Source organism: Sphaerodactylus townsendi, linkage group LG03 (genome assembly GCF_021028975.2).
Source record: "Sphaerodactylus townsendi isolate TG3544 linkage group LG03, MPM_Stown_v2.3, whole genome shotgun sequence".
NCBI lineage: Eukaryota > Metazoa > Chordata > Lepidosauria > Squamata > Sphaerodactylidae > Sphaerodactylus > Sphaerodactylus townsendi.
The window spans coordinates 65,973,819-65,989,376 of record NC_059427.1 but is presented as its reverse complement, the minus strand read 5'-3'; positions in this window follow the sequence as shown (position 1 = coordinate 65,989,376).

The following is a 15,558-nucleotide window of genomic DNA, read 5'->3' as shown; positions in this document are numbered from 1 at the left end:
CTCAATTCATATTCCTCCTTCATCTGCTATAGGAAACTCAAATGCCAAATGAAGTGGAAGGGCCGACAAAGAAACTGGACTGCAACTCTGGGACCATGTGGTGCAGACTACAAAGAAAATTTCTACTAACCACAAGGGGCAATTTTCACCAGTTTTCCCACCCTGCTCCAAGCCTTTGACTACTTTGCCTCATGCTGTTCCTGGAGGTGGTCTTTCTTCTGAGAAAAATATTTTGGGGTGGGGAAGGAAGTCCAATTCCCTGAAAGAAATCTCTTCCTTCAATGGAGATTTTTCCCATATCAGAGCCCTGGCTTTCCTAGATACTTCTAACATGTACCCCAAAGCACCAGACAGCAGAAGGCAAGGTACAAACATGCCATAAGTACTGAACCATGGTGGTGGAAAGGACCATCAAGTCACAGCCAACTTATGGTGACCCCAAAAAGGCTTTCAAGGCAAGAGATGGTCCTCCCCATATCAACCCTGGACTTCCTGGTAGTCGCCCAACCAAATGCCAACTAGGGCTGACCCTGGTGAGCTTCCAAGATCTCATGAGAGCCTGGGCCATCTAGCCTGGGCCATCTAGATCAGGGCTAATAGTGCCCTAAAACCACCTCAATTAAAATACTGATAACTGACAGTGCAGACATAGCCCTATGTGTCTTGTGCTGCGCTGTGGCTGCAGCCCCTTTTTCTTCCTCTGATATCCTTCTCTATATTTCAGACACGCATGCTTCTCCCCTGCCTTCCTGACTTGCATAACTGCCGGCTCCTCTTTTTGAGACATGCACTGATTCCCACAGTCACTTAGATCCATAAGCTCTGCACTCTTGCTGTGTCTTAAGCTGTAGATAAATGAGTAACATATGGCCCGACGTGATTAAAAACAAGTTAATTGCTCTGGCTTCCAGCGTCCAATTCTTTTCTCTCCCAGTCGCGGCAAAAAGGAAAGCGTGAGACTGCCTTCCTGGCTATTGATTGGCCTGAGTGGCTATCAGTCTGAAAGAAGCTGCAGCTATGTCCAGCTGAGGCAATTTGCTGTTCCCTTGATAAGAGTGTGACAGGAAGACACAAAGCAGGGAGAGGTGATTGTCGGGCTTGCACTTCAGTGACCCAAGGCTGTCTTAATGGCTGCTGCAGAGGAGAATATAAATGGATGCAGTTCCTAATACCATCCTTAACAGGTGCTTTAGGAAGAGGAAAGTCACAGGCTGAGATACTCAGTGTGAGAGTGATGCCCTGAAATCTTCATTATGGTGATGCTGCTTCCCTTCCCCTGCTTTCCTCCAGCAGCTCTCTGATTTGCCTTCATTACGGAGCCCAGATTGTGGCTAGGAGGAGTTTTTACAGAAGCCGAAGATGTAGCTGTGACTCCCTCTCAAGCTCCTGCTTACGTCAATATGGGCCCAGGAGCTGCTTATGGCTTTCACCTTCAAAGGCATTCATCACATTTCCTGAGTCCCTGTGATTTCCACACCTGCAATGTCCTTTCATGCCCTCTGGCTGGCTCGGGTTTTGATCTGATGGGGCTGTTTGTCTCCCTCCCCCCACCCCCGCCAGACTACAAGATTTTTCTCCCCTGCAAGGCCACTTCTCTGAGATCACAACTTCCTGTCTTATGGTCCTGCTTCATACAGCTTGTTGTCTGATGTGGGAAAGCCACAATATCTCACATCTATCAGTTGTACCTATAGGACAGTGGTGGCGAACCTATGGCACAGGTGCCAGAGGTGGCACTCAGAGCCCTTTCTGTGGGCACACGTGCACAGAGTTCATCATGTGGGTGGGGGCAGAAAATCACCCCCCCCCACACACACACACATCTAGGCTGGCCTGGGCATGATCCTTTACCTGGGAGTAAGCTTGGTTGCTGGCAATGGGGCTTGCTTCTGAGTAAACCCTCCTAGGGTCATGATTCGCCCATTCGAAGTGTTGCACGGTTGCTTCACCAAGCTTACTCCCCAGTAACATGCGCCTTGGAGCCAACTGTTTTTTTCTAAACTAAAACTTCAGTATTCAGGTTAAATTGCCGTGTTGGCACTGCAATAAATAAGTGGGTTTTGGGTTGCAATTTGGGCACTTGGTCTCGAAAAGGTTCGCCATCACTGCTATAGGATGCTAGTTTTTCCTTGTGTGAGAATTCCCACTGTTTTCTCAACTGCTCTTAGTGAGTACAGCAATTGCACTTAATTCATGTGCACCAGTAATGCCATATTCTTACATTCTGCTAGCAATGTTTAAGATTCCTAATGATCCTTTTAGATGAAACAACTTCAAAAATGTATTCCAGTCTTTCACCCGATCCAGGACTGTACAACCAATGAACCACCAAACTAAATGGAGCCTAACAACCAAACCAAGTGGCCCACCATAAACCATTTTGCAACAGCAAAAATGTGTGTGTGTGTGGGGGGGGCAGTTTCCAAGCCCGTTCCAGGCTACACACTATGTGGCTGATGGGATACATTTAGCTGGGTTCATGGCGTTATACAGACTTGTCCTCACCATACTTAACAAGTCTTCAGCTTGCAGTCCTGGATAAAAATGATTTCATGTTTAAATGAAATCGCCATGGTTTTTATACATATTTTGAAACTGGCATTTCTATTTTTTTTCCCAACACAGTGGCATGCTGCTTAAACCCACTGGAAGCAATTTACTTTTCTTTCTTTCTTTTTTTAGTGCTCTGCAAGCCTTTTCTCTGCTTAAGGTAACATGTTCCTATTTTCGGCTTGTCAGATATTGAGGACGTGCAGCATGCAGGAGAACTGAGAAGGAAGAAGAAGCCCCCCTCTCCCCCCCTCTCCCTCTCCCTTTCCCTCTCCTCAGCCTTGATTGGCAAGAGAGCTGCTGGCCAGTCACGTAATCAGCTCTGAGACAATGAGGTGGGAAAAAGAGACTGAAAGGATGAGGCAAGAAAGGCTGCATATGTCTGGGGCAGGACTGAGGGGCTGCCACAAAGACCCGAATACAGTGGCAGCAGGACATTGCCCTTGGAATGTAGGACGTCTCTTGCAGCTGCTCCTGCTGCTGGGAGAAACTGGATTGCTTGAGCCCTGAAACTGGTCCAGTCAATGCATAGAGGAGGCTGAGGAGGGGAGAAGCATTGTGAAGGCAGGTCCCACACTTCATGGATATACTTGGAGGTCAGATGGAGCTGACTTTATGCTCAGCCTGGGTTAAGTGCAGAAATTCAGATTATGAGGGGACTTGAAATTAAAATTGAGAGCCAGTGTGATGTAGTGAGAGTGTTGACCCAGCTTCAGATCCCAACTCATGCCATGGAAGCTCTCTGGGAGGCCTTGGGCCAGTCACAGTCTCTCAGCCTAACCTACTTCACAGGGTTGTTGTAAAGACAAAATGAGAAAAGAATGATGTAAGTTGCTTTAGATCCTTACTGGGGAGAAAGGCAGATTATAAACAGACAAACAAACACACACACACACACACACACACACACACACACACACACACACACACACACACAATAGTAAAAATGACTGCATTATCATTTTTGGTAAGGCCATGTAGACCTGAGGTTAAATAAAATTCACATCCATCCAACTCAGTGCAGCAGGCTCAGTTCCTACCTTCAGTTGAATGCATATAATTCAGGACTGAGGACAGTACTAGTGGTCTTGTTCCCCCTCCACATTTGGTAAAAAATGAAAAGGGGCTTTTATGTTAAGCCAATGAGAGGTTTCACAACGTGTAAAAGACATGCAAAATCTATACCAGTGATGTACTTCCACATTACCTCACATTAACATCTGGCACAAATAGTATATATAAGAAATTCAAATGTGCCTATTTCTATGGCAACATGTGTGGCAAAAGATATTTTTCTCAGTCACAATGTCACAGCAGATCTTCATTACTTTTGATTAGAACTGGGTTCTACTTGTCACAGAAGGCTGGGTTCCAGGCTTCGTTGGGGTTCCATGTGTGGGTTTACAAAGAAAGGGTGGGAGGAGGTGAGGTTGGGTCCGCTGCTGCTAGGGCCAGCAGTGCAGTGTGCAAGTTCCCAGGCATTCTCCCTTCCCCTGGCCTGGCCAATCAGGCTTTGCCTAGCATGGCTGGGAGGAGCAGGGCTAGGTCCATTTGCTCAGGATTTAAAAGGTTCCTGCCACACGGCTAAGGTCAGATGGCTGTGTGGCTTTGGTGGGAGCGGCAGCGTGTACAGCAGTACACGGAACCAGCAGTGGTGGTAGCGATGGTGGGGATGAAGAGAGCATCAATAGTGAAGAAGGAAGCAGCGGTGACAGCAAAAAAAAGAAGAGGCGGCACCTTTGTTTCCTTCGCTTCAAGAGCTGTTTTTGGATGGGTTCAAGTGTGGAAGTTGGGCTGAGATACTTTGAAAAGTAATCAATTTTCCGGCAGTTGTAGGGGTTGGGGCAATACCCCCTCCCCTTTTGCAGCTTCTTGAGGGGCTTCGGGTGAGGTTTCCACACACACACACGCTGAGATGTCATCCCACTTTTGTGGGACAAAGGCCTTGCAGGTTTGTGCACTGGACACAAGCCCCACCCCCCATTGGCCCACTTGCTCTGTTTTTTTTTTTTTAAAAAAAAGGTAAAATCACACTGGCCTGCTGGAGTTGGACTTGCAGACGCTTCTAGCAGGGCTGCCACACTTGGACACTTACCAGGTGAATTCAGGAGCAGGCTGCATGGGGCAAGTGACAGCAATTCTTAGCCCTACCCCACCCCTTAGCGGGTGAGTTGGTGGGTATCCCTGCATGAACCCTCGACCCCTTTTCCCTTTTTAAAATTGAGGCAGATGTGTCTTACTGTTCATAGTTTTGCTCCTGCTAGCAAGTCAGCATGCCTCCCAAGTAGGTAACCAAACCAGCCAAGTAGCTCCCACTCTCACACACACATGCATACACCCCAGGATCAAGGGAGGTCTCTCCGTTTGGGAACTTCTCCCAATTTTAGCTGTTGTGTTCATTTGGCAGAAGCACTTTAGGGACAAAAAGGTTCTGGTGCAACTATTAGGCTGTGGTGCAGGTCATTAATAAGTGGTGATCACGCTCAGAACAGACCATGTGCCTGCTGAGCAGATTTATCGTGGTGTATTTGTCTGCTAACATCACATTTGCAGCACAGCAAGTTGCAGGGGCAGATAACAATACTGCAGACACCTTGTCTCACCTTCAGGAGGAAAGATTGTGCAATCTGGTAACCAGTGCAAACCACTACCCAGACCGTTTCCCAGAGGAACTTTGGTCACTTGGCAACACTCCATAATGCAGGAAGAATTCAATTCAGTCACACCTTCCACAATTTAAGCTTATTCCACAGCAGCAGCCAGTTTTCTGTCTTTCTCTGCTAGCTCTGGGGGGCTCCAGCTCCTGGCCTGTGTCCAAAGCCATGATCCTTCAATACCTGGCTTCAATGTAGGAGCACAGGTTTGCCCCCCAAACGGCGGGTGGGAACCCAGTGACCCTTTCCTTCTGTAGCAAGGCTCATGGCCACCCTGACCCATGCATCTCTTCCACAGCTCGTATGGCAATCAAGGGAGTCCCCGAGCCTTGCAGACACTTTACCCTATTGATCCTGGCTCAGCTAATACAGCTGCTCCCCAAGCTACTTTGGTTGGCATTTGAGGCCTGACTCTTTGAAGCTGCCTGTTTTGTGGGGCATCTCCGGGTCAGAGAGCTGGATGTTGGCTCCATGGTTCAAGGTGGCTCCATTCATGGTTTGGATGTCCATTTAGTGGTCAGGTGAGCCAAGGCAGATGAGCATAAACTTAAATCTCCATGCAGCACTTGCCTCAGCCCCCTTTCAGTTCGTGCCATTTTGGCCTTCCTGGTGCTGCACTCGGATTGGACAGGCCCATTGTTGAGGATAGCTCCACCCTCACCACATTCTAGTTCACCAGTGTCCTTGGGGCAGATGTGGTGGCATTTGGCCTCCCACCCAGGAAATATAGACCCTACTCATTCCAAATTGGGGCAGCTGCCACTGTTGCTGGGTTGGAGCTTTCCCCTTCATTCATCTAGACCAGGGGTAGGGAACCTGCGGCTCTCCAGATGTTCAGGAACTACAATTCCCATCAGCCAATTGGCCATGCTGGTAGGGGCTGATGGGAATTGTAGTTCCTGAACATCTGGAGAGCCGCAGGTTCCCTACCCCTGATCTAGACCATCAGCAGATATAGATCTGCAGGCTATAGTACTTATATCCAGTCACATCTGGGTACCTTGTTGTGATATTTTCCTGTTTTAGTTTCAGTCCACTAGCAGAAGTCTGTATGGATTTGTGGACACAGTATTGTTCACTGGGCTGGAGTCTGCACAGCATCTTTATCTGGGCAGGCACCTGGGCCTGGATGGACAGGTATGCATCTCCTGGATCAGTGTGCAGGGGATGTGTTGGGTCTTGCTGCTGCCTTCAGTTCTTCAGCATATCCAACTGTACCCTGGTTGTGCAGCTGGGGAAAATTATTTGGGCAACTAAAAGGGCAAGGAAGGACTTGACACAAGTAGTGGTGGCAGATTTGCAGTCCGTATCCTGCAAGATGCCCAGTACCCTACTCTTCTGATCCAACCTATTGGAGAGTTTGCCAGACAAAGAGGATGTGGGCAGGTGGAAGGTTTTGAGCATGAGGGGCAAGGTTGCTGTTGTCCGGGGTAGGGTGGGGTGGGGATTTCCTGATCTGTCACACAGACATTTCCTTCCACTTTTCTGTTGGGATAGTTTTCACCTCTCAGAGAAGGGTCAGGATGTCTGGCTACATGGGATTCAACATGGCTTGCAGGAATGGTGCAGCTGTAGGATCTTTGGCAAGAGCCAGGCAGGTTCCCTGGTGCTCCCACCCACCTTTTGTGGCATTGTCATTATGGGACCAGATCCATTAAGAGAGTAAATTTTGCCAGGGTGCCCTTTTTCTCCCCATCCCTGGGAATCCCTGTAAGTGATTTTGGTGAGGACTTACAGTTGACATGCTCAGCATGGGGGCTGAGAGGCATTCTCACTCCAGGTAGCAGAGGAAACCACATAGTGGTCTACACCCATGTGAACTCCCACAGACTGTCATCCCATGGTAGTCCCCCTGCAGGGAAGGCTGAGGGTAGGTGGTCTGCTCATCAGCCAGCAAGTGGGTTGTCACTGCCTAGATCCATTTCCCCTATGCAGCACCAAGACTCAGTCAGTTGTACCAATTATGGCCATTTAATTCCAGCAGCGTGCCAGTGGTCGGTTGCCTTGTCGTCCTCTCATTCCCTGGATACTGGGACTGTAACAAGACCAGTTTTTGCAATAAATTCTTTATTGTTTCCACGCAGCGTACCTTATTGTTGCTCAGAGCACATCTTAGGTATAGTTCATACAGGCTATCCCTATAGTGTATTGAATCCTTATCCAAGCTACCAGGCTAATACAGATGCAATTAATCTTACCAGCTGTAGTGCATGATTGGCCAGACACAACAAGAGCTGTGACCATTTGCACAAATATAAGCATACCGTATCTCTTCACAAAGTTTTGCCATAGATCTTCCCTTTCTTCCTCTCTGGTCCCTCTGTACTTTTTATCAGCTAGTCTTTGGTTGTGATTGGACTATACCTAGTGATCTGTTTTTGCCCTAACCTTTGTTAATCTAAGAGTTACCTAATTTATTTACCTTTTTCTGTATTCCTTCTCTTATCAAGTGATACCTAAGCCATCTGCCCCTTATCCCTTCAAAGACATTGGTAACATAGTTGACACTTCTTAGCACACTCTTTGCTAAGACGAATACAGCTGAATACATTGTTAATACAAATGAACAGGTGGTATTTTTCTGGGACTTCCCCCACATGCAGCAAGTGGGATTTTCTGTACATCATAGGTGTTTGTGGCTTGATATGCTGGCTTGATCATGATTTATTCTTATGCCATCATTTCCAGCCTCTTGTTGTGATAGTAAAATTACTGCCTTTGCAGTTTGCGTGGGTCCAAATGGTCCGTGTGCCTGATGTTTGTGCTGAATTTGTCTCTTTTAAAACCTGCAAGGATTAAATACGTACATCTAAGTTATTTTTGTAAGTCCTCTATCCCATCCTCACCATTCCAAGATTAGAATCTTCTGATTCACATCTGTCTATTTGTCTAACTTGGCTTGCCAGGCCTAAAGGGTGGAGGGAGTGGGGTTGGACTTTTTTGTTCTGCACTATCCTAGCTCCCTACAAGTGTTAATGACAATAGAGGTGCTTTCCTATCTTGCCCCTCCCCCTTTCTGGTTAGTTACAATGGATGTCTGTGTGTCTACAAATAGATATAGAGATGAATGTGGATGTCTAGAAATAGCAATGGAGATAAATAGTACTTCCAAGGCAGCTCTAACAGTAGGACTGGCAGTCGTATTTCGGTGCTTATGATCCCTGCAGTTCAGAGCAATAGTATGCTACATAATCAGCTAATTTGATATAGCAGCAGAAAGTAAATAATAAGCAATACTAAGTAAACTGTGAGTAAGTACTAACTACTAGAGTTAAGAAGTAGCAGGCCTTATCATCATTTTCCTACATCTCCCCAAGTATATGAAAGTTGACTAGCCTGTTATATGAACTATGGTTATATTTCCTGTCATAATAACAATGGAACAAAGACTTCAACTTTTCTTCAGCCACTAGGCACAGCATGGGATCCAAGGCAGCTTATAATAATTTATGAAATGAGACAATAAACTTTGTTCAAAAATTAGAACACCAATATCATGCAAACTACATGGCAACATAAAGTCAAGCTGCTAGAAATACGATCGCCAAATCACCTCATGTTAGGCAGCAACAGGGGTAGGCCTCTGGTTCAATGATGTGGCATCTGCTTGGCACACACAAGCTCCCAGGTTCATTCCCCAGCATCTCCAGTTAAAATGATCAGGTAGTAGATTACATGAAAGACCTCTACCTGTCCTGGACAGACCAATGACTTGGCTCAATATAAGGCTGCTTCATGTATAGGAAAGGAAGAAAGCAAAACCCCACTCTAATAGCTCAGACTCTGCCTGGTATCTAAAACATAACAGAGAAGGTGGAACTCCTTTGGGAGGAAACGCCACAAATGGGGTACAAATGCAAAAACAGCCCTTTCCCTGGTTGCTGTCCACATCATCTGAAAAGATGATACCATCAGGAAAAGGGGTTCAGATAATGATCTGGGCAGACAGGCAGGCAGGCAGGCAGACTTCTATGGGAAAAGATTATCCTTCAGATCCCTGACTATTTAGACTTTATGGCAAGAATGTGACTGGAACACCCTATGTTATGGGTAAACTCCATGTACAAGATTTATATCCTGTTTTTGGGGTAGCTCTAGATTATATTGAGCAGATAGTCTAAGAATTATTTTCCACAGTACACACTGAGTAAAATCCTGTTATTTCCTCCACACTGCAGCTACCTGGTAAGCGTGTACTAATATGATAAATGCAACCAGAAATACTTATTTGCCATGTTTCTGTTACTTCTTTCTGAGAACATATAAAACATTGTTCATGGGCTTGTTAAAACATGGCCATAAGAAGTCTCAGAATCAAAAGTTGGCTGAACTCTTCCTTTCCCTCTCTATAACTTACTGACGACTACTGATAATCTGCAGTTTTGAAATGTTTGGGACCATCATGTGTTCTCTGTTCATTCTTAACATATTTTTCTTCCTGTGAGACTGATGGTAGACAACATATTCTGCTTTGAAAACTATGGCCTATTATGCATGTGTGGTTTCCATTGTTTCCAGCCTCCACCTCCATTGGTGGGAGGATCAGAGTTCTGTTCTGCATGTGGTTTTTTTCTCCCTTTAAGGGTCACCTCACTTTGTCTTTATTTTTTTTTAATTGATGCACTTTTATCCTGAGTTAGTTTTCTGTTGATTGTGAATTGATTCTAAACCAGGTTTGTAATAGTTCCTGTGGGCTTTCCCCCCCCCCCCCAGGACACTTAATATCCACTCCTACACCCATATCCAACACCTTTTCCCAGCTACTCTTTCTGCCTCCTCCCCTCCTCCTTCCACCCCTCACTTCAGCTCTTTCTTTCTTTCTTTCTTTCTTTCTTTCTTTCTTTCTTTCTTTCTTTCTTTCTTTCTTTCTTTCTTTCTTTCTTTCTTTCTTTCTTTCTTTCTTTCTTTCTTTGTTTGTTTGTTTGTTTGTTTGTTTGTTTGTTTGTTTGTTTGTTTGTTTGTTTGTTTGTATAGATGGAGTAATAGAACTCTAATGGAAATGTGCATATTTTTTTCCTGCAAGCTTCATGTTAATTTATTTAAAGGTACAAGTTTAGCAATAAATCGCTAAAGGCGTCCAGCTTTTTCTCCAGATCATTGGAATTGCCACATAGTTTTTGATAGTGTAGGCCATAAAAGCTCCATTATCATTCAGAAACCATGTGATCAAATGCCTCTAGTTGTGACGTTTTTCAGCATTTTCTCCCTAACTGTTGGATGCATTTGTGAAAAAGCGCTAGGCTGGAGCAACACTAGAAATTTGTAAAGGTATACTTGTCCCATCTTCACCACCACATACTTGGGACACTTTCATGTGACTTTTTTTCCTTTGCTGTCAAGTCACTTCTGTTGCTGTCAAGTCACTTCTGACTTATGGTGACCCCTGGTGAGAATTTTGAAGGCAGACAATGGTTTGCCATTGCCTGCCTCCACGTCATGTTTCCGGTACTCCTTGGAGATCTCCCATCCAAATTCTTGCCAAGGTCAAACCTGCTTATCTTCTGAGATCTGACAAGATCAGGCTAGCCTGGGCTATTCAGGTCAGGGCACATGTGAGCGATCATCTTTCAAATTGTGTACCTTTGTACTTTTTTTTTTGCAATGCATAAGATCATCTCTGCAGTGTCTCCATTCTAATTTCAGTAGCAACACTCACCTTGTTAAATGCATGTTGTGGAGGCACTGGAGTGATTATACTCCATCCTCCATTGCAGAAGAACATCACTCCTCCCCATGAATGCCCAGTGACCAATCACTCCACAGAGAATTGCCTAATGACCTCCATTTAGCTAATTTTATGTTCTGTCCAAATACAACCAACTCCAGCTGTTGGACTTTGAAGGCCTGGTGGGAATGTTTTTCATGCAGTACTGCCTTGAAACACCATTTTACTAGGAAGATTCTCCATTTTACTTTGGTACTTGCTTGCTTACTATGAACCAAATGGCAGCAACAAACAAAGCAAATGGCAGATGTGGTGTCTCTTAGGAGCATACAGGAGACATTCAATCTGCCTTCATCAGGGGCAAGGAGAAGATGCAGGGGGCTTTGGGACCTTTTCACAGAAACATCAACATTTTTGAAAGGAATGTTGAATAGATGGTGGTGAGGGGACACATTGCTCAGCAATGGAGTGCTGCACAAAATCAAAAGCCCTGCACCAAGATTACAAGGAAGTAGTCACATGTAACAACAGATCTAGCAATTCACCAGTGACCTGCCCGTTCTACAGAGAGCTCAACCAAATCTTCAGAGGGGATGCCAAGGGCCAGGAGCCTTAATCTCATAGTATTGAAACAGGAGATGGCTATTAGAGAAACTTTTCACGTATGATCTACCAACAATCAGTGTAGAGAAGCTGCATTGCTCCACTCATGTAAATGTGTGTAAGTGGGGTTACTTATATTTGTCATTGCCTCTTGTCCATGTGGTAAAGGTCTCCCATGTTTGTTGCTTTCAGTGCCTTTACATAGGTCTTCATTCATCACTTTTCTTACCTGTGGAGGCCCTACGGGTGCAGAACAAATCAACCCACCTAGAGATCACATTTTTCCTGAAGACTTTGATGAAATGAGGATTTTCTTCAACTTGCATCGGAATATGTATAATTTATCTGCATGGGAAATTCACCACTGTCCTCCTTTGTCATCATCCCCCCACCCCTGCAGTACAACATTACCAATAGATAGAATGTAAACCTTTCCACAGGACAGAGAATCCCCACTTCAGATACTCAAGTACTATAGGTTTTTATCTGTTCTCCAGGTGTAAGGATAATTCTGATCTGTTACCTGGTCAAAATTAATGATATGGCCTTAGTTCTGCATTGAGATTATGCTGGCTTCAATTACTGTGAACAGTGATTTTGATATGCAGTGCCTGGAAAATGTGACACATGACACACTATGTTGATAGCTGAAGAACTTCTTTGGGTGCTGTCAAAAAAGAAAGCACTGTGGCAGGTTCCATTCAGATTTGGTAAGCAGTGGTGGGTTGCCTTTGAGGGGGAGTTTGTTGGCCTGAGACTTTTATGGGGGAGAAATTAAACATTAAAATACTTTCAGGCAAGGCATAGCATGAAAGGCCAGCTGGATGCTGATTTATTTAATTATAATATTTATACCCTTCCTCACACTAACACCTCTAGGTGGCAAACAAAGATTTTTAAAAATTAAAACAACAATAAAAACAACCAATGCTAGGAACAGAAAGCTCCAGTTCCTGTGCACCTCAGCTCAGACTGTACTATCTCAGTATTCCGGGTGCTCACTTTGAAGATTTATCACCATGTCCGTTTGTGTGACATGCTCATTAGCTTTTTCCTAGTTCTGTTTCAGCTTGCTCTGAGGTGCCACTCTCTCTTCATGGCACTGTGGGTGGCAGGTGCCTTGATTTCTACCACAACAAATTCCCCATTACAGATTCATTTTCCTCTCTGGTAGCCTTCCTCTGTCTTTGTCTCTTCCTGTCACAACTTCTAACCATCTGTCACCTCAATATGGTTTTTTTTTAAGTGTCTCTTCTTGACGTCTGATTCTCTGCCCTTTGGACTATTTCTTCTCTGAAAATAATTTCTAAAACACATTACTATTTACTTTGATATCAGTTTCGTTTAGTTCAGTTTATTGTTACGATTATTGACCAGCATACAAAAAAACCATAAAATGTTAAAAACATAGGCAGTATTTTAGCATCCAAAATACAACTTACAGCATACAGATAGTGTAAAGGCAAAAGTAACAAATATCCCTTTACTCATTTCCTAGAGGCCAGCCCTTGTTCATCAAAGCATTTCATTTGTTGAAGACTGTGAAACTGAATTTTGCTACGGCATAAAAAAGGGCAGGCTTTTATCTTCTACTTTGATATCAGACATTAAAATTAACCATAATACTCCAGGGTGTCTAGATACATAGGACTAACCTAGCCACAAGTTCAAGACTTTGAACTCCAGGTCCAGCATAAGATTCACATAAAATATGTACCAACCTGGAATAAAATATTATTCAACATTAAAACAGAATTTTAAACCCTAAGCTCTACTTCTGTTTATATAGCGTCTTTGTTGATTGTATATATGGTTCTCTACCATGCAATAGTTTTGTCTCTCACTGGCTAATTATGCACAAGGTGTTTGCTGTATGGTGGAGGTGAATGTCTGCCATGGCAAGATTTCTTGAATGGACATATTTCCTCTAGTCCTGCTTTCACTGTCCACATTCTCAGCGGCAAGCAAATCCATTTATAAAATGATTTTAATTTTGCTTCGCTGCCAGAGCAAGACAAATTTGCCAGTTGGCACAGCTTTGCCCCAACATCTTCCCTTTGCCCTCAGTCAGCCTGCCTAGTCTTGCCCCCTGTGCTCCCTTGTGCTGCTTTGCATGCTTCCCCCTAATTCTCCTCCCTGTTTCCAACTACTTCCCACTTCTTGTCCTGCCGTATCATTTCTGTTGCCCATGGCCTCCCCACTCCTGCATATATTTCGATTTTAAAAAATTAAATGACCATATCAATGGATTGATAAATCGATATTAACACTAAAAAAATAAAAATAATAAGACTGGTCGATCAGTCCAAACATCCGATTTGCCCCTGAATTTGATGAACAAGCTGGGATGTCTCCAGCCTTGCAGTTTTATACACAAGCAATCAATGATTCCAGACCATATCAGGAAAAGCCCACTCGTCTTAGGTTTACAGCACTTCGGGAGATGGACAATTGTGAACCCGGGGAACTTAGAAAATGGCAGTTCATGTTTTTGCGGTTTTGCGGTTTTGCAGTTTGTATGCTGCCATTTACTCTCCTCCTCATTTCACACCATAAAAGACAATAGGTGTTCTGACAAATTGTACAGATGCCTGTATTAAAGACTTTTATTTAATAGTTTGCTTTTATAATGTTGATATATCTATCAGTAGATTGATAGACTAACATATCGATCTATTGATAAGATTAAAGATAAAAATAAAATATTATATTAAAAATTAAACTGCACATGTGTGATAGAAAACTCACAGAAACCCCCCCCCCCCGCCCCGACCCAAGCAAAAAGCCAGCTAATGTGTAATACCTACCTCACTGCAAACAGACAGGGGGTAATTATGCCCAATATGCCCCGAAACAAAAAACTTCCCGGCCAATTCTCTTTGAAGTTGCAAGAAACTTGCCGTGCATAATCAGCTGATAGGTCCTTTTTGGCTCATTGGAAAACAATGACACCAGAGCGCTTTGCTACACATTAGAGGTCAGCCCTTTCAATGCAATGGAAGCAGAAGCAAAGTTTAGGATCCAAACCAAGCTCTTGAGCCCTACTGACTGACTGTGTAGTTCATCATTTTCCTGAAAACTGTATCTTCTCTACTTGCTCATTTGCCCACCATTCCGATTCAAAACTGGCCAGCTATCCTATGAATGGCCACAATTATAATTCCTGCTGAAAACCCTCAGGCATGCCATGTGCATTGGTCTTTATTTGTTTTAATGGGCATTTCAGAGGCAATAAAGTTCATAACTAGCATACTCAAGTGGTTCCACTCTTCTTTGACTTCAGGCATAGTAGATTGCTTGAGTAAATAAATGTGGCTGATGCTGTGAAAAGATCACTCTACTGAGCTGTTTCTTCATAGAAACATGGGAATACTTACTTTTAAGAATGTCAGTATCATACATATGAAGAAACCTGGGCAGATCTGACCAACAGTCCATTTACTGTGTTTTAATTGTTGTAACCCGCTCTGAGCCCTTTGGAATAAGGCAGAATGAATGAATGAATGAATGAATGAATGAATGAATGAATGAATGAATGAATGAATGAATTGTTTCCCAGAAGCAGAATGTGGAATCCAAAGCCATGCCCTCTTATTGTTACCTCCCTGTATTAAGAAATACATTGTCTCTGTTTCTAAACTACTTGCATTGTCTGTTCCAAGCAGATCTGAGGAAACCAAAGCAAATTACTGCTATATTATTATTTCTCGTTAAATACAAACTACATAGAAGAAGGAACATATACAGCAGCAAACCACCTGTAAAGTACTAAGGCAAACACAGCAATTATCACCTTAGTACCTGTGGTGCTTCAGCATGTTTATGAACCATGAAGGCTGGAGTTGTTCTCCTTCCCTAGTGCTGTTTAAGACAAACAAGCCCTGTTCAAACACACCTGCAGTGATATGAGAGTTGCTTTTCTCTGGTACAATTCCACACTGTTTAAATACACAGAGAGCAAGTGTGGAGCAATGGATAGTGTGTTGAATTTGCACTGAAGGGACCTGGGATCAAATCCCTGCTCAGCCATAAAGCCCACTGAGAAAACTTAAGCATCACTTTTCAGGACCTTAAGTATGTGAATAA